The sequence below is a fragment of the Xenopus tropicalis genome, chromosome 5 (genome assembly GCF_000004195.4).
Source record: "Xenopus tropicalis strain Nigerian chromosome 5, UCB_Xtro_10.0, whole genome shotgun sequence".
NCBI lineage: Eukaryota > Metazoa > Chordata > Amphibia > Anura > Pipidae > Xenopus > Xenopus tropicalis.
Genome location: NC_030681.2, coordinates 139,667,387 through 139,688,212, shown reverse-complemented (window position 1 = coordinate 139,688,212; position 20,826 = coordinate 139,667,387).

Genomic DNA, 20,826 nt, shown 5'->3' with positions numbered 1-20,826 from the left:
ACGCAACCGTGCCCAATTTGACGCGTGATGGAACTTTTTTACGCGTGCCGAATTTTTCCACAGCAAATTTTCGCCAAAGGCGAAATGCGGAAATTCGCAGAGAATCCATGCCTGGCGAAAAAATTTGCTCATCACTAGAGGGTTACATACATTGGCCATACAGAGTAACATATAAAACAACCAATAGCTTGAGCTTTGCAGTAAAGTGCTGCTGAGTAGTTCTACAATGCTATGGAAATGAAAAAGGGATGTCATTTTGGGAAAAATAGATGGCAGAATAAAGCTCAGCACCCAAAAATTTTGAATGGAAGGGTCCGGTAATCAGCCAATTGTCCCCTGACGTCATAGGCCCCTCATAGGCCCACCCCTGAAACATCACCCACCCTTCCCCCTGATGTCATTCCCCCACCCCCAACGTCATTGGCCCCTACCAAGCCACAATAGGTGACAACTAGTGATGAGCGAATCTGTCCCGTTTTGCTCACAAACAGGCGAAAAATTGGCAAACCACATTTGTCGCGTGAATATTTTGTCGCCCGTGCCCTTTTTTGATGCGACCGCTCCCAATTTTGACACTATCGTGCCTTTTTTTGACACAGCCGCACCCAATTTGACACACAACTAATTTTTTTGACCACAGCAAATTTTTCCGTGGCGAATTTTCATGGAAGTTTCGCAAAACAATTCGCCAATGGGAAATGCACAAATTCGCTGTGAATTCCATGCCTGGCGAAAAAATTCGCTCATCACTAGTGGCAACCCTACAGGGTACATGATTTGCTCCATTTGGTCATACCCTATAGAATGCTATCATTTGATTGGTTGGAGAGAATAGTGGGTCATGGTGGGCGGGAAGATTGAAGTTTTGTTTTTGACCTTCTCCCAGATTTGAGGATAAAAACTTTTCCTTAATTCCCTGTCTAAATGAATGGTTTGTGGGAATATGAAATAACAGAGGGGGCCCAACTGCAGCTTCAATGCCCCCCAAAATGGCGCAAGGGCCCTATGGCCTCTAATTGGCTTTACTTTTCCCTTAAATCTATGTTGTAACCAGAATAAGGGCAGAACTGCTGTTATAGAGGCCATGCTTGCTGCTATATACATAAATAGTGCTATATAAATAAAAATATGCATACATACCTACATGCTCCTGATTAAATTGCAAGCTCTGTGGGCAGGGACTCATGTGAATGATGTATAACCTCTGAAAAGCTTTGTGTAAAATGTTGGCACTATATACAAGAGTAATGATAATAATATAATTTTTCTATGGGTTAAGTGGAAGTTTTTGGTTTTGGCAGCCGCTGGTTCTCCCTCCGGTGCAATAGGAGGGGGCGGGGCTTGGCACAGGGTACGTATGGCAGTAGGTGAACCAATCACTATTGTTTAAATACCAAAAAGGGAGAGTTAAATAAAGACAAATAAATAAGAGCAAGCAAATATTCTTCAAAAACTAGTCCTAGTTTAGTTTTGTTACAAGTACCCATGGAAACCAATGTAGTACAAGTATGGGACCCATTATCCAGAATGCTTGGGACCTGGGGTTTTCCTTATAAGGGGTCCTTCTGTAATTGGGATCTACATAAATTAACTCAACCAAACAAACATTTAAACATGAAATAAACCCAATAGGGCTGTTCTGCCCCCAATAAGGGGTAATTATATCTTAGTTGGGATCAAGTACAGGTACTGTTTTATTATTACAGAGAAAAGGGAATCATTTAACCATTAAATAAACCCAATAGGGCTGTTCTGCCCCCAATAAGGGGTAATTATATCTGAGTTGGGATCAAGTACAGGTACTGTTTTATTATTACAGAGAAAAGGGAATCATTTAACCATGAAATAAACCCAATAGGGCTGTTCTGCCCCCAATAAGGGGTAATTATATCTGAGTTGGGATCACGTACAGGTACTGTTTTATTATTACAGAGAAAAGGGAATCATTTAACCATTAAATAAACCCAATAGGATTGTTCTGCCCCCAATAAGGGGTAATTATATCTTAGTTGGGATCAAGTACAGGTACTGTTTTATTATTACAGAGAAAAGGGAATCATTTAACCATTAAATAAACCCAATAGGATTGTTCTGCCCCCAATAAGGGGTAATTAAATCTTAGTTGGGATCAAGTACAGGTACTGTTTTATTATTACAGAGAAAAGGGAATCATTTAACCATTAAATAAACCCAATAGGGCTGTTCTGCCCCCAATAAGGGGTAATTCTATCTTAGTTGGGATCAAGTACAGGTACTGTTTTATTATTACAGAGAAAAGGGAATCATTTAACCATGAAATAAACCCAATAGGGCTGTTCTGCCCCAATAAGGGGTAATTATATCTTAGTTGGGATCAAGTACAGGTACTGTTTTATTATTACAGAGAAAAGGGAATCATTTAACCATGAAATAAACCCAATAGGGCTGTTCTGCCCCAATAAGGGGTAATTATATCTTAGTTGGGATCAAGTACAGGTACTGTTTTATTATTACAGAGAAAAGGGAATCATTTTTTAAAATTAGAATTATTTCATTAAAATGGAGTCTATGGGAGATTACATTCCCATAGTTTGGAGCTTTCTGGAAAATGGGTTACTGGATAATCGATCCCATACCTGTATGCTCTGCAGCTGAATCTGATAACACTTAGCAAAGTACCTTTTATATGGGAATAACTAGGACAAAGGGGCTCTGGGAGCCATAGATACTCCCATGCTGTCCGGACATGAAGTTAATATTACAGGGAAAGGTTTAAGTTTTTTTTCAAATAAATTATTTCCTTTATGTAAGCAGAGTGCACGTACCAGTCCCCAGTGCCCGGCAGGCAGGGTGCTACTGCCACCCAGAGGCCAAACCCAGTATTGGTTTTGGGACATGAGAAATGGCAGAAGTATCTCTGAGTTCCTACGTACGTTCCTCTTCAGCCACGGGCATCGCCATAACCTAGCTAAGCTTAAGGGATGTGGCAAATTATCAAGCAAACAAATAGATTTGTATGTCATATAAGCTGATGCTACAGGTCTGATTATTAAATTCTGATGCTAACTGCAATGGTTTCAGAGCTGCAATATTATGTGAATCCAAATTAATTACTTATCAGCCTTATATTGCAATGTTTATATTCTATATATACAGAATAGTGTGCCATTTATATTCTATATATACAGTATAGTGACATTTATATTCTATATATACAGGATAGTGTGACATTTATATTCTATATATACAGGATAGTGGCATTTATATTCTATATATACAGGATAGTGTGACATTTATATTCTATATATACAGTATAGTGACATTTATATTCTATATATACAGGATAGTGTGACATTTATATTCTATATATACAGGATAGTGTGACATTTATATTCTATATATACAGGATAGTGTGACATTTATACTCTATATATACAGGATATTGTGCCATTTATATTCTATATATACAGGATAGTGTGCCATTTATATTCTATATATACAGTATAGTGTGACATTTATATTCTATATATACAGGATAGTGTGACATTTATATTCTATATATACAGGATAGTGACATTTATATTCTATATATACAGGATAGTGTGACATTTATATTCTATATATACAGTATAGTGACATTTATATTCTATATATTCAGGATAGTGTGACATTTATATTCTATATATACAGTATAGTGACATTTATATTCTATATATACAGTATAGTGAGACATTTATATTCTATATATACAGTATAGTGAGACATTTATATTCTATATATACAGGATAGTGTGACATTTATATTCTATATATACAGGATAGTGTGACATTTATATTCTATATATACAGGATAGTGTGACATTTATATTCTATATATACAGGATAGTGACATTTATATTCTATATATACAGGATAGTGTGACATTTATATTCTATATATACAGTATAGTGACATTTATATTCTATATATTCAGGATAGTGTGACATTTATATTCTATATATACAGTATAGTGACATTTATATTCTATATATACAGTATAGTGAGACATTTATATTCTATATATACAGTATAGTGAGACATTTATATTCTATATATACAGGATAGTGTGACATTTATATTCTATATATACAGTATAGTGTGACATTTATATTCTATATATACAGGATAGTGTGACATTTATATTCTATATATACATAATAGTGTGCCATTTATATTCTATATATACAGGATAGTGAGACATTTATATTCTATATATACAGGATAGTGGGACATTTATATTCTATATATACAGGATAGTGAGACATTTATATTCTATATATACAGGATAGTGGGACATTTATATTCTATATATACAGGATAGTGTGACATTTATATTCTATATATACAGGATAGTGAGACATTTATATTCTATATATACAGTATAGTGTGACATTTATATTCTATATATACAGGATAGTGTGAGTGGGCCCCTAAGTTCAGGTAAGTGACAGCAGCACAGAGTATGGGCAGGGAATCAGCAGAAAAGAAGATGGGGGGCTACTGGGGCATCTTTGGGGGCACAGATCTTCCCTGCTAAAGGCCTGTGGTTGCCTTCGGTTGGTACAGAAGCACAAAACACAATGTACAACATTTCTAGCCTACTTCTTTAGTTAGGCTTCAGTTCTCCCGTTTACACATTGTATTACATAACACCATTACTCAGCAGCCATTTACATACAGTAGCACCATGTCCAGTTACACAGCAATGTAACCAGTTCTATTGGTCTCTATTAATACTGGATGTTAGCATGTAACCAGTTCTTAAGCCCCCAATCTGCCCAGAATTAGGTTGCCACCTGGCTGGTATCTGACTGGCTAGGGCTGGCACCGGTATTACAAATTTGCCAGCAATGTACTTGTCCGGTAAATTTATAATGGCCTAGAAATCCCTCCCTTCCCTGATCCGCTCCACTGCTGATCCCCCTTTTTAACGATGGACCTGTGCTCCGCCTATAGCCCAGCCCAGTCCACCCATTTCCCTGCCCATTTACTGGCCCCATCCATCTTTCCCTCACCCAGCCCATGCTTTTCCCCCACCCCTGTCCCCTTTTCACGGGACAGTCTCGATTTTTATGGCGCATCCTGCTGTCCCGGATAGCTCCATGAATGTCCCGCATTGCGGGATGCACTGGCTGGAGCCGGATGTTCCGGCTTCTCCTGCGGCTTTGCTCGTTATGCCTCTCCTTGTGTAGTGCGACAGGCCCTTTTATAAGGTTGTGCCTGTGGGTACGTGTGACGTCATTACGCACGGGGCGCAACCTTATAAAAGGGCCTGGCACCGCCGCAAGAGGAGCCACATAAGGAGAGAAGCCGCAGACGAAGGCGGAGCTCCTATGGGGGGTACTGTGTATGGTGGGCTACTGTGTATGGGGGTACTGTGTATGGGGGGCACTGTGTATGGGGGGCACTGTGTATGGGGGCACTGTGTATGGGGGGGTAATGTGTATGGGGGTACTGTGTATAGGGGGCACTGTGTATGGGGGCACTGTGTATAGGGGCACTGTGTATGGGGGTACTGTGTATAGGGGGCACTGTGTATAGGGGGCACTGTGTATGGGGGGTACTGTGTATGGGGGGTACTGTGTATGGGGGGCACTGTGTATGGGGGGCACTGTGTATGGGGGGCCTGTGTATGGGGGGCACTGTGTATGGGGGAACTGTGTATGGGAGCACTGTGTATGGGGGGTACTGTGTATGGGGGTACTGTGTATAGGGGCACTGTGTATGGGGGCACTGTGTATAGGGGCACTGTGTATGGGGGTACTGTGTATAGGGGGCACTGTGTATGGGGGGTACTGTGTATGGGGGGTACTGTGTATGGGGGGCACTGTGTATGGGGGGCACTGTGTATGGGGGTACTGTGTATGGGGGTACTGTGTATGGGGGCACTGTGTATAGGGGCACTGTGTATAGGGGGCACTGTGTATGGGGGTACTGTGTATAGGGGGCACTGTGTATGGGGGGTACTGTGTATGGGGGTACTGTGTATGGGGGGTCCTGTGTATGGGGGGTCCTGTGTATGGGGGCACTGTGTATGGGGGGAACTGTGTATGGGGGTACTGTGTATGGGGGCTACTGTGTATGGGGGGATACTGTGTATGGGGGGCTACTGTGTATGGGGGCTACTGTGTATGGGGGGCTACTGTGTATGGGGGCTACTGTGTATGGGGGGCTACTGTGTATGGGGGGCTACTGTGTATGGGGGCACTGTGTATGGGGGCACTGTGTATGGGGGCACTGTGTATGGGGGGGCAAAACTGTTATATAGTTATAACTCACTTATAACTGACTGCCTTCTCTCTATATTTGTATTTTAATGTAGGAGTTGCTATATTGTTTTCCTTAGGTAGTACAGTATGAGGGTATAGCACATTTGCGTCTGTCCCACCATTTCATCTATATAAAAGGAGTATTTTTTTAATAAATGGGGTGTGGTAATTGGGGCGTGGCCACAAAAGTGGGCGTGGCCAAAAAATGTTTCCCTCTTTTCATTTTTCAAATGTTGGGAGGTATGCAACACTCCAAACCAAAGGCTGGTATTAGTCACAGAGAAAGGTGGCAACCCTACCCAGAACCTGCCTAAAACATACCCTTTCTCTTCCATTTTCTTCTTCCCTAAGAAGGACGTCACATCCATGATGTCATAGATCCTCTCCCTTTCATCATGACACGCCCCTTCTCTGTCACAGACCGCCCCCTTTTGTTGTTGCCCCCACTGCTGGCTGGAAATTCATTCTAAAATGTGGTAACTGGGTATAAACCTGTATTGCTCTGCAGTAAAGTAAATATACAGCTGCTACTGGCAAACACAGGGGGGGGGGGGGGTACGGAATTGAACATTTTCTAAAACCTAAATTTTAGCAAAAAGGTAAAAATAGGAAGCAACTGAAAAATATAATTATCACAGGTTTACTAATTAAAAAACAACAATACATTTTATTAAGGTAAATTACCCCATCAATGCTTCTCCTTCTCTCTGCCTTAAATGAACTGTTAGTATGACGTAGAGAGGGCTGTTCTGAGACAATAAGCAATTGGTCTTCATTTTTTTATTTTTTTTTTAATCTTTTTCTTCAGCAGCTCTCCAGTTTGGAATTTCAGCAGCTATCTGGTTGCTACGGTCTATTGTAACCTAGCAACCAGGCAGTGGTTTGAAAGGAAAACAGGAATATGAATAGATCAGGGCCAGGGTTAATTGTCCACAGGGACAGGGAACACAAAATGGGATCTGTCCATTCTGAAACAGGGGCTGATAGTAACCTTAACTTAAGGGCAACTAAGCTGCATAAAGTCATATTAGCGGCAACACAGTCCTATTGGGATTTTGTAATGTTTAAATGTTTGGAGCACCTTTAATAATGCCCCATTTCAAGCCCCTTATTCAGAAAACCCCAGGTCCTAAGAAACCTGAATAAAAGACCCTATACCTGTGTTAGATTCTCATATTATTGCATTCAATATTGAAAGTAATGGAACATGTTTAGCAGCTCGACCAAAACAACGACAAAATGTAACCATACAATTGTATTTATGAACACTAAATAATGCAGCCAAAGCTTTCAAGTTTGCGTTGAGTCGTACGTACGCAGAACTTAAATGAACTTTAGAAATCTTGGCAAATACTTCCATGTTGCAGATAGTCAGTCTGACCATTAGAGGGCAGCAACACACTGTCTAAAGCCACAGATCTGGAGGTTTTTTTGTTTGATGAAAAGGCTATTTTATCATTTTAAAAAATAATTGCTAGTTCTAAGAAAGCAACCGATTTAGGGAAATGTTATAAAAAAAAAAGTAGGGAGCAACATAGGAAAATAGGATAAAAAAATGGACAAATAAACCCGAATATTGGCAAAGGTCTGCTTCACTTTCATACAGTATTCTCCCCTATCATTTTATATTTTTGTTTTAAAGTCTGATGGCCTCAAACATGTATAAGTGACATATAACAAACTATACAGTAGTAACAGAAAAACTATTATTTTATTGTGTCTTAGCCCTCAACTATTCATCTTTTAGCCCATTGGGCTGTTTATCCCCAATACTGCATGCCATATTAGAATAAACCAACGATGACATGCATAGAAATTAATGGAGCTTTATTCTGGAACTCTTTATTAAAGGACAAGTCAACCCAAAATATATTTTTTTGCCTAAAAAACATCATTCTAAGCAACTTTGCAATATACATTCATTACAAATTTGCAATGGTTTTTGACTTATTTGGTTATATAATTGCTAATATAAGTAATATTTGTCCTTTTCTAATCTCTGCGTTGGGGGCTCTGGCTTTTGAAACAACGTAACACAAGGCAGCAGACTGACAGACCTGTTTTGCTGGGGGAGACCGACCTTTGCAACATTGTTTAAAAAGTAACAACCAGGAGTTCAGCAAATGCTGCTTTCAATAGCAATTACATTTACAAATAACTTTTAAAGCACTAAACATTTTCAAAAAATTCAAAGTTGCTTGGAATTATGTTTTCTTTTATTAGTCGAACAAATGTTTTGGGGGTTGACATGTTCTTTAATATGTATAGGTGTTTTATGAGCCACTCCCTATCATTATAGGGACTTATACAGAGGATTGGTAATGTACAAGCATAGATAGGGGAATGGTATAGCCCTGCCAGGTGAAGATGTTTTGTAGCAATCCCATTGGTGCAGGAATATCAGGTGGTTTCCCTAGTCTAGTGGTATGAAATTACGGGAGAGGCCATATTCACTCTGATGGAGAGTTCTGGTGGGACCCTATGGAAGGGAAAGACTCAATGACAGATCAGACTTTAATGGAAGTCACGGAGAAGGGACCTAATGAATGAGGACTGTCTAGTGGAAAGCTAGATTCTAATTACTAAATCCTAGTTGTAGGGACTCTAGTATTAAAAGAAAGGGTTACTCAGTTACCCATTTGATGGCCATAGAGGGTTAGCTCCCCTGGTTGTGGAACCCAAGTGTGGCTCTTGTATCACCAATGTTTCAGTCAATAAACAAAGACCAAATTGCTCAACATGTGAGAAGAGCTGTGTGACACCAACTCCTACATCATCATAGTATGGTGTCCTGTGTAGGCCATGTTCTCCCACATACAGGGCATATTTGTTCTCTTATCACCCAATAGGCCGTCTTCATTGCAATGGCTGCACTAACTGCTAGAGTTAGGAATGGGCCAAGTGGCTGAATTTAATGCAACAATGAAAATAATCTAATTTGTGAGCTGGTTCAATACCCTGGGCCACTCCGGCCATAATCCTCCCTTAATTAACAGGACCTTCTTACAGAATGCAGGGTATTGTTTAATAGCAGGCAGGGGCTTGAGTGCTGACATTAGTAATCCTCTAGGAAAGCACTGACATCTGAGATCTGTAGCAATGAGATCTGGAACATGAGGGCCAGCAACATTCTCTCCTTGCATGGACTAATGATGCCTGAAATGGAGACAAGAAGGATTAGGAAGATCAGATTGGATATGTTTGTGGTATCTGATTGCTGGTAGTGCCTGAAGGCCCACATTGTAAGTCAGATCATTTAAATCCCTCTCTAAAGTGAAGCCTTAAGGCCTAACAGACTTGACTGGGAAAAAATAAGATTTATAGGCCTGTCTCCAACTGCAACAATTTCTAAAGATCTTTGTATGTAACGTGACAGTGGGGCAATTAAAGAACGGACACATTTTCCAATGACCTTTCAGTATGGTTCCACGGACATGTAGGGTTGCCCCCCGGCCAGTATTTCACCAGCCTAACTGGAAAATACCACCATCTTCCACCCTGCTGTTCCTTCTAGCTCTCCTGAAGACTTATCCACCCTGCCCTCTCCTCATCATAGCCCTGCACATGTTTGGTCCTGCCCTTCACTTTTGTGAATTGGCCAGGTATCGAGGTTAAAAGATTTAGTCGGATCAGGGAGCGCATCGGCTTGTTGATGCAGTCCCCGAACCGATTACCCCATTGCCGTCATTATAATTCGATTGTTTGGCCCCAGGGCATAGATATCTTCTCATTAACTGTTATCTATGTTTCCACGTTAGATTTCTCTGATATGTATTCCAATTGAGATTCAAGCTGTATTAAACAACTCCATTAAACTCTGCACATCAGCTCTGGCTAACCTTCCATACAATGTGCTAAATTCCCAGTATTGCACTAGAATCATGATTTTATTCAAAGAAACCCCTGGAACCCTAGCATAGTCCTAGTGGCCATAAAAATCTGCTGAATACTACTGAAATAATTGAAATGAATATGCACCAATAATTGGGCACAAGTTTAAAAAAAATTGGTGAAGGAAAGTAAATCATGCACATAGTGAGTTTATGATCCAGGAAATATGAAGGAGTACTGGAATGGGTTCTGGTGGGGAATATAGTATATGGTATATAGTAACCCTGCAGGGGTTTTTGCTAGTGGAACAAATAGTCTGTAGGTTGGGTGCTACAGCTTTAAAGTCACAGTGCTGGGCTACATTATAATGTGGATTCTGAGCCTCTCTGAAAGTTTTGTACCAAAAAGTGGACACAAATATCAGGTATGAGTTGCAAACATGAAATATGAGTTGAGTGCCTGACTGGCTGACCAGGGTACTAGTAATACTCCCACTGGCACCAGGTGTCAGCAAACCCTCCCACTCACCCACCCATTAGTCCTTATATACCTATACCATGGTCAGTCCCAAGAAGAGAAACTAAGGGAAGAATAGATAAGTGTGTAAAGAAGAAAAGAAGCTAGGATAAAAAAGAATGAAAGTTGAGGAAGTGTGTGGCCAGTACTGAGTGCCCAACCATTGCTATACTTAATTATCAGGTGAATAGCAGTTTATACTCAGAATCCATCAGAATCCCTTGTGGAAAGTGGTTGATCTCCCATGAGTTGGGCTGAACCGCCCCCAGTTAAAACAGCATTTTATAAGGAAATTCTTTCACCATGCAATAAGCCATTAACCTTCCATTTCTTCTCCTACTCACGGGCAAATCTACATGTTTATTTCTCTGTATATTTCCCCATAGGCTTCAGTATAACAATAATACAAGGCAGTAATACAACCCACATGTTTCATGGGAACCACTTCAAAATATGGCAGCTTCATGTTTAATTCCCCAGAACATACAGTATAGCAGTATAAATGCAGTGCTGGCTTTATTGTTAATGCCCCATTACACACATCAGCCGGAGCAGAGCAACCAGCGATGTGATTGGCACAAAGTCCGTCTGTGTCATAAACTTAGAAGCAGAATAATGTCGACAATTTGCAGCTTTATTTATAATGAGCCCCAAGCGCAACCATGTCTGTGGGAAAGTGATATGTCACACGCTATACACACTATACGCGCTATACACACTATACACGCTATACACACTATACACGCTATACACGCTATACACGCTATACACGCTATACACGCTATACACGCTATACACGCTATACACGCTATACACGCTATAATACGTGTGATACTCAGAGTTCCCTGACCTGTATATAACTCTGTTACTAAGGAATATTAAGAGGCTAAGAGTAGAAAATAGGAGAGATAGTGTGGGGATATTAATTAGTTTGTTTCTAATTCAGTAAAGAGCATCCAAGGAATGGAACATAATCTCTATATTGGGTAAAGTTGTTTGAACTTCATAGGGAACATCCAGGGAATTCACACTCTCTCCCACCACCCCACAGAAGCACCAGTAGGGCCTGGGGATGAGAAGCAGGAGGGGGTTGAGATACCGGAAGGTATAACGCATTCTACATGAGACTGGGGGCCGTCGCTTTTCCTTTGCTCCAAGGTTGAGTGCTGAAATGAAGGAGGTTTGCTTGATGATTCTTACCAGGGAGTCCTTTGAACTGGAGGCCATGGATTTTGTGGTAATTGCAAGAGCTCCCGGAGGGTATCAGTATGCCCTGGGGTTCATAGATAATTTCTAAAAGTTTGGTGTAGTAGTACCTACTAAGGATCAGACAGCTCACACCACGGCCCGGTAATATGAAGGGATAACATGTTGGAGGACAGGCAGGTTGAAGGGTGTTACCCAGTGCGGGCAACCAGCAACCAGCTGCCCACAAGGTTAACAGACTATGAACAGTTAGGATGAATAATGCAGGTTAATAGTGTTGTTTTCTTCACAGCAAACTATTGTACCTGAGTGGGCCGACTGGTCGCTCAGAAGAGGATTTTCCAATTTAAAAATGTGTTGTTGGTTAACATTCAAAGGCTGAAAGTAACTAAGAATGTGCAGGAGGTGATGGAGTGAAAGCTGGAGAAAATGGGAAGGAAATTTTGTTTTGTTTAGATATAGATAAAGATAGATAAAGTATAGTGTTAGGATGTGCTAACCTAAAGTTCTTTTGCAGCAGCTATCGTCCCGAGGCAGGTCTCAGTGGGGACTGGCAGATAATGTGAGATAATAAAGAGGTAAATATGTGGCTGCATGGAAAGTGTAGTTTATGAGTGATGGTAATTGGTTGAAACACGGACCTGTCTGGTTTTCAGCAGGGGGAGGTGTAAAGGGGTAAAATAAAAGGATTATTTTATTAATGTGTATAGTTGACAATGTGCAGGGTAGATGGTAGGATGTGAGGCAAGTCTTTATATCAGGTCAGTGGCAGGCTAGATCATGGAAATGCTCAATGATCCAGCACAGGAAACAGTAATGGGCAGGCTTATGTAGCCCCTCGTTAAGGGGGAGTTGCCTGATGTTGGCCAACATGGAGGTGGAACAAAGGATGTAGATGCCAATATGGAAACGCCTGTCATAACGAAATCCAAGGCTGAGACTAGAGAACTTCCCATGGCTTATCCAGGAGGAACACTTGCCAGTCAACTCAAAGCTCCTGGCCCTAGGCAGGGTAGGGACAACAGTGGCCAAGTGGTTTTCATTGGCCTTACAATAACTTGGGGTACAAGGCATGATTCAAACCCCTAGGCAGGTGATGTAGCATGGAGACTGCCAGAGGAACAGCCATTGCCATTCTGCCCACAACGGTCCCTGTGGAGACTGCACTCTTCAGGGTGCCCAAATATTCTATTTCATTTTCCATTGCCAAACAATAACCTTTTAGAAATGACAGTCGCTGTGATTCTCCTATAATTCTCAATAAACATGTAATGGATACTTGTCCCCGTTTGTAATAAAAGGCCTTATTGTTGCTTTGTGTCCTGTGTTTGTGTGTGTGCATGTCATAGGAAATATCTGTGTGTATGTGAGTGTTTGGGTTGCAGCGTGCTACAGTTGCGTAGTGTTGTCTGGCAACAATAATGTGTAACCAGGCGACACTAATGCCGGGCACATCTGCATGTTTCACCATAATTTATTATGATTAGGTAAATTGTATTTGTTGCAGAAGCCTAAACAGACACATTCAAACAAATGCACGGATTTGTCATCGCATATTACTAGTCAGCGCGCTCGCAGGAAAACCGCAATGATACTTTTAAACGGATTGCGCCCGCTATGCAGAAACGGGGAGAACAAAACAGAAACATATTTATATTAATTAAATGCAGGTCAACAATTACCTGAAATGAGTAAATTGGAATCAAATAAATTGGCAAATGAATCAAGGGCAACCTATCCCTTTCAACCAACTGTTTTTCTTAGAGGTAAAGGGCAATGTTTTTTTTTTACCAATGAACTAATGAACAATTAAGACCAAAAAGGAATTATATACATAAATAATTCTGCATCTGATAACAAATCACAACAGACTATTTATATTTTAAGAACCGCGGGTTTGCTTCATTACAGGCCCATAGAACTGATCGGATTTGTTCTTTGTTCTTCTTCCGCTTAACTGTTTGATAGGATTTATTCCTAGAAAAGTTTGAACTTTTAACTTCTATTTAACCGTACAGGCATGGGACCTGTTATCCTGAAACCCATTTTACAGAAATCAGATTTTGGGAAGGGCATATCCCATAGAATTAATCAAATATGTATATACCTTTTCACTGTTATAATAAAACAGTACCTTGTACTTGACTAAAATCCCAACTAAGATATAATTACCCCTTATTGGGGGCAGAACAGCCCTATTGGGTTTATTTAATGGTTAAATGATTCCCTTTTCTCTGTAATAATAAAACAGTACCTGTACTTGATCCCAACTAAGATATAATTACCCCTTATTGGGGGCAGAACAGCCCTATTGGGTTTATTTCATGGTTAAATGATTCCCTTTTCTCTGTAATAATAAAACAGTACCTGTACTTGATCCCAACTAAGATATAATTACCCCTTATTGGGGGCAGAACAGCCCTATTGGGTTTATTTCATGGTTAAATGATTCCCTTTTCTCTGTAATAATAAAACAGTACCTGTACTTGATCCCAACTAAGATATAATTACCCCTTATTGGGGGCAGAACAGCCCTATTGGGTTTATTTCATGGTTAAATGATTCCCTTTTCTCTGTAATAATAAAACAGTACCTGTACTTGATCCCAACTAAGATATAATTACCCCTTATTGGGGGCAGAACAATCCTATTGGGTTTATTTAATGGTTAAATGATTCCCTTTTCTCTGTAATAATAAAACAGTACCTGTACTTGATCCCAACTAAGATATAATTACCCCTTATTGGGGGCAGAACAGCCCTATTGGGTTTATTTAATGGTTAAATGATTCCCTTTTCTCTGTAATAATAAAACAGTACCTGTACTTGATCCCAACTAAGATATAATTACCCCTTATTGGGGGCAGAACAGCCCTATTGGGTTTATTTAATGGTTAAATGATTCCCTTTTCTCTGTAATAATAAAACAGTACCTGTACTTGATCCCAACTAAGATATAATTACCCCTTATTGGGGACAGAACAGCCCTATTGGGTTTATTTCATGGTTAAATGATTCCCTTTTCTCTGTAATAATAAAACAGTACCTGTACTTGATCCCAACTAAGATATAATTACCCCTTATTGGCGGCAAAACAATCCTTTTGGGTTTATTTTAATTTTGAAATTATTTTTTTAGTAGACAATGTATGGAGATCTGAACTACAGAAAGACCCCTTATGCAGAAAACCCCAGGTACCAAGTATTCTGGATAATAGGTCTCATACCTGTATATATATATATATATATATATAATTTAATATAATATATTATACTTTTTCAAGGCAGTACCCTTTGCATCAGTCCCTATCTAGCTTAAAAGCAATGCATCCATGCCTCCTATTCGACCCTCTTAAATACTGAGCTATTGGGCAGCCCTTTAAGGGGTGGGAGTAAAGGGAGAAGTAACATTAAAGGAGAAACCACCTTCATCTTCTATAAATATAATCACATTCAATGGTATTGTCACTTAGCCCTATAGTTCTATACACTGAAATTGTTCATTAATTACAGCCTTACTGCTCCAGGGTCTGATTCCACTATAGTTACACTACTGAGGGACATCATGTACCACAATGGCCCCTATACCTGCAGCCTATCAGGTAAATTTACAAAGGCCAAACACCAGTCTTTACTTAAAACTCTTATTATAGAGAGAGTTTATACTGAAACATTACAGATCTGGACTAGAAAAAGCAGCAGGACTGAACCACTAAGGGCCGTGGTAGACGGGGAGATTAGTCGCCCATGACAAGGGAGATTTTGCCTAATCTCCCCGATATGCCATCCCACCGGCTTGAATGTAAATCGTGGGATGGCATACGCGGTGCCGCGATTTCTCATACGCGCCACGTATGCCATCCCACGATTTACATTCAAGCCGGTGGGATGGCATATCGGGGAGATTAGTCACCCGCAATAAGGGAGATTTGTTGTGGGCGACTACTCTCCCTGTCTACCACGGCCCTAATGCTGTAAAACTGGGCTAGAATCTGACAAAAGGACAAGATTAGGCAGGATGGAGGACAAAACAAGAATGGGACAAAGAGATAAAAACATGCTTAGAAGATACCAGATAAGAGAATACTATAACTCAATAAGGAAAACAAGAGAGGGAACTGGACTGCTACAGATGAGAAGATGCCCTTCAAGTTTATTCAACGCTAATACTGTGGAGCCTTCAGTTGATTTAAGATACTCTTAATTACAGCTGCCCTTCACTAGTCCAATCTGCTGGACTCTCCAATACAAAAATACAAAATAAAAAAATTTGTACAAATAAGAAGAAAGGTAGGTACCAGTTAGATACCATACAGCTATGGTGTCATGCACAATAAATCCCACCGACTAACTGGTAATTGATGACCAGTAGAACACTGGGCCCTTGCATGGTAGTGGAGAAAAGTACATGTAATATTTTGAGTAATGATTAGATACTGATGATTCGTAACCAAAATCTGATTTACTGAACAGCAACAAATGTAATTTTTCAGAACAACAAATAGTGAGGTAGGAAAATGGATCCCCTCTAGAGGCAGGCTCTCAGGGATACACATTGACTTTATTCCTTTCCACATTGTGCTCCCTACAATAGGCAGGTGTCACCTTGGGGTACTCTTTCCACACTACCACTACCCAGTAGAGACAAGACCTGCTCTTGCAAACCTAGCCTATGTACCTTACAACTCCCAATAGTGTGCTAAAACAGAAGGATCCTTAGGATCCAAAGTTTGTTACTATGCTTCAGGTTCCCAGCATTTCTACCCCTGGTACTAGGTGGAGACCAAAGAAGAAAATGTTCTCCCTACCCTACGGTTCCAGTCTCGGCACCCTCCATCCACATGGCCTAAGTTACAAAACCAATATTTCCTGAACAGTATAGGGCATTAACCCTTTTGAGCGTTTACTAACGTTGAATACAATTCTGTTTTTTTTTTTGAGTTTTGGCATTTTTCCTTGTTTTTATTCATGCTTTTTCAATTCAGATCTTTCAATAAATGACTAGACATTTTGTGGTTTTAGAGAAAATTAGTTTAGTCATAGTTTAGAACCCTCTAAAACCACAAAAATGAGAATGTTGATAAATAGGCCTCCCCGATTGCTGATCTCCTTAGTGTCCAAAGTTTGATACTGGGGCCTTATGCTGCAGGTTCCCAGCATTTCCACCCCTGGTACTAGGTGGAGACCAAACAGGAAAAGCCATGTTCTCCACAGGAACTAGGGTTGCCACCTGTCTAATTTTGACCCAGACAGACCAGTTTTCAGAAGGTCTCTCCGGGTCACAACTGCTTGCCAGGTTTTCCCTATTTGAAAAACCAGGCAGGACTCTACAAAATTGAGGATGCGATCGGCCAATCTGTGATTGCCACTTCATAGCCCTGCCCCAGTGATGTCACCAATCCACCCCCCCAGTGATGCATCATCCCCCACTCAGAGTTACAGCCTTCAAAAGGTGGCAACCCTGACAGGAACCTGTCACAAGATCCCTGGGCCAATTAGGGCAACCTCCATCCACAGGGCCTAGGTTACAAAACCAATAATTTTCCGAGCTGTATGGGGCTTTAACCCTTTGGGGCCTTTACATTGCCTTGGGTTTGTACATAGATCAAACAACTTTGGGTGACAAATGGGGATTTTATGTAGCCTAAATCATTCCCTAAAATAACAAAGAATCAGATGACTTCTTATATAACATTACTCTGCTTGGCCACCGAGGCTCATTTCGAATCCCAGTTCTTGCGAGGTATAGCGGCCGCATTGTTCAAGTTTATTATAATTCCACCTCCGGCCCGGTGTGTTTGCACTGCAGGCAGCTCGCTACATAAAAAAAAGCAAAGTTGGCTAATCGCTTGGAGGTAATGACATTCTGTTCTTTCAACAGTGGATTAAGTTATACCATTTCAAAATGAGTTGAACTCAGTCCATGAAGCCATTATTATTTTGTGTTTGTTTGACTGATTATTAGCCATAATGCTCGACAGAGAACATCCCGTGAAACAGAGAGATTTGCCTCGCGCTAATACGACAGGGGGGAATGACAGGGCCTCCCTTTGCCAAAAACTCCTATTTGTACACAAATAAATGAGGGCGGTTATTGGAGTTCTAGAATATCATGCGCCTTTGTGCGGCCTAATTGTTCAGTTCTTCGACAATGTCGGCCGTAGGAATATGATTTATGGAGGGATGTGACAATAAGGTTACTAATCATTAATGATGGGCACAGCAGGCGCAGGGTTAACAGCGGGAACAAAGGTCGGGATCCTAATACGTCAATGGGTTTTCCAGCCTGTGTTTTTACAATGTGCTTGAATTCATTTGCACAGCGTTAACATTTCTCCCTTGACTTAATTAGAATGGATTACTGCCCGGCGAGGCAGAACAGAGAGGAATTTATCACCAGCACCCGAGAAATATGTTTTTTTTAAATATCTGAAACACAGGAAAAGATTATTCATATCTGAGAAAGGATCGCGCTCCCCATGCAAATGTGAGGGTTAAGAGTACGGTTGGCGGTAATTAATTATCTTCGGGTTTGCGCGGTAATTAATGGAACATTTTAAAGGATACATTTAATCTTTCCAAGCACCGGATGCTGCAGATTTATTGTTTAGATTTCGTTTTATTAAGCAGAAGGGTGTGCGAAGATAAAAGTGAGGGAAATAAATGCCGTAGGGGTCATTTACGTCCACAAGTGTTGTGTTTTTTCCCATTCTGCAACTTACGTAATAAAGAAAGGCAATGCAGATCCAATCGCTTCAGAAAAACATAATCGTTGTTACTGATCCTTTACAAAATGATAAGGGAGACAAGACAGTAGAGGCTCAGACTTGGCGCGTTTCTTGGCTGTAGATGGGCACTTTCTCAGATGCCATCATTTTCTCATTATGCAGAGTCCCCCCCCATTTGGCTGGCATCATTTCTGGCTTTTGGAGTGCTAGTAATGTGTGTACCCTGTATTTTGGGTGTAACTGTACTGGGCTGATTGATGCAGGCATGGTGCAGGGTGGGAACCCTGGAGCTTCGCCACCTCCAAACCAGGTATTAGCTCCAGGGTCCCCCTGCACTAGAATGCACCATTGTGCTTGATTCGGAACAGGAGAAAGGAATGACCGAGTGACGCTGAGCAATACTATATAGAATTGAAATGCCAAACTTTTTTGACGTACAAGACTTTTTTTGACGTGTCCGTTACTTTCTTTTTTTTGTTTTGTTTTCTTAAATCTTTGTTTATTGATTTTGAGAAGGATATAGGGGATACAGAAGGAAAGAGGGGGACATAGGGGGAAAAAAGTATACAGGAGATATAAGGTTCATTTCAAAACATAACATAGTCTATGCGGCATTCTTATGTTACATCTTCTCACTAATCATGGGCGAAATGTTTTGCCAGGCATGGATTCGCAGCGAATTTCCACGTTTCGCCATTGGCGGATTGTTTTGAGAAACAGATGAAAAAGTTTGTCCGTGGAAAAATTTGCCGTGCATCCAAAAATTGTCACCCGCATCAAAAGAGTAGTCGCGCGTCAAAAAAAAAGAATAGTCACAGGCATCAAAAGAATAGCCGCGGGCGACAAAAGAATAGCCGCGGGCGACAAAAGAATAGCCGTGGGCGACAAAAGAATAGCCGGGGGCGCGACAAAAGAATAGCCGCGGGGGACAAAAGAATAGCCGCGGGTGACAAAAGAATAGACGCGCGACAAATTTTTTTGATGCGCAACATTTTCCCTGTTTCGTGAATTTCTCCCCGTTTCGCGAACCTTTTGAGAGATTCGCAAATTTCTCGCCGTTTTGCGAACCTTTTGAAAGATTCGCTAATTTTTTGCCCAAGCGCAACGGGGACAAATTTGCTTATCACTACATCTCACAAATAAGTAAGTTTAACATCATCAAACTGGGGGGGGGGGGGCGGTATGTGGTCCCATTTTGCTCAGATGATTAATCACTCTGTCACCACAGTCTTGGCTATGTGGGTCTAGGTATTTTTTACAATGGCAATAATGGATTAGGGAAAATGTTTTCATTCAGTGGATTAGCTGGAGGTGTTTTCCAAATTTCCCAGTATTTCTGGCTCTTATTATGGAGTATTGCTGTCATTTCCTCCGTTTTTCTTGTCTCTTCCATAAGCAGTACCCAATCATAGAGCGTAGGCGGTTCGGTTCTTTTCCACCACCTAGGGATAAGGGCCTTCGCTGCCTGCAGCATATGAATTAATAGCTTGTTCTTAATTATTTTATTTGTTTTGGGATCAAAGTGGGTGACCATTACTTTTTGGACACAACTGTGATTTATTTGACCTTTTTTGACGCGACTGTGACTTCCCCTCACTCTGCAAATTTTTGTTGCATGAAAAAAAAAGAAAATGTTAAGAATATTGCTCCAGGTGTAGCAACCCATCTCAACCAATCGAATATTTCCATTCAAACAGCAGGCCAATATAGGCTGCCTGTATATATTGCTCTGGGATTCTAGAAATGGAGCAAATGTTTTACTTGCTATGACATTATCGATATTGTACTGATGCACCGTGGGTATTTTCTTGGGTATTTTCTTACTTGGCACAAAGGAACTGTATTTATTTTACGCCCAAATTTGTATTCAACAGATTTAACTGAATTTGGCTCAGCGAGTACAAGATATCAGGGACTTTCCAGCCCCGCGGGACAGAATCTTAGGGAAATTTTACTCTAATACTTTAATGACGGTTTCCAACATAAACTTTCCATACAACGCAAAAGATCCACACAGGTGTTTAAATCAATGATTATCTAGTTACTTTGTTGTCTCAGGCTGACGAATCAAGTTATTTGCATGGTAATTGTTATTGCAAAACAGAGGATTACCAGCAAATTCAGTATTGTTCAATATTTTTGTAACTTTCACTTTATATGATTTAGCTTTAAAGGGGAACTCTGGCTTCAGCCCCACACAACACAGAAACCCATAATACACCTATCCTTCAAAAGTACTTCTCTTTCTACACCATTTAAAA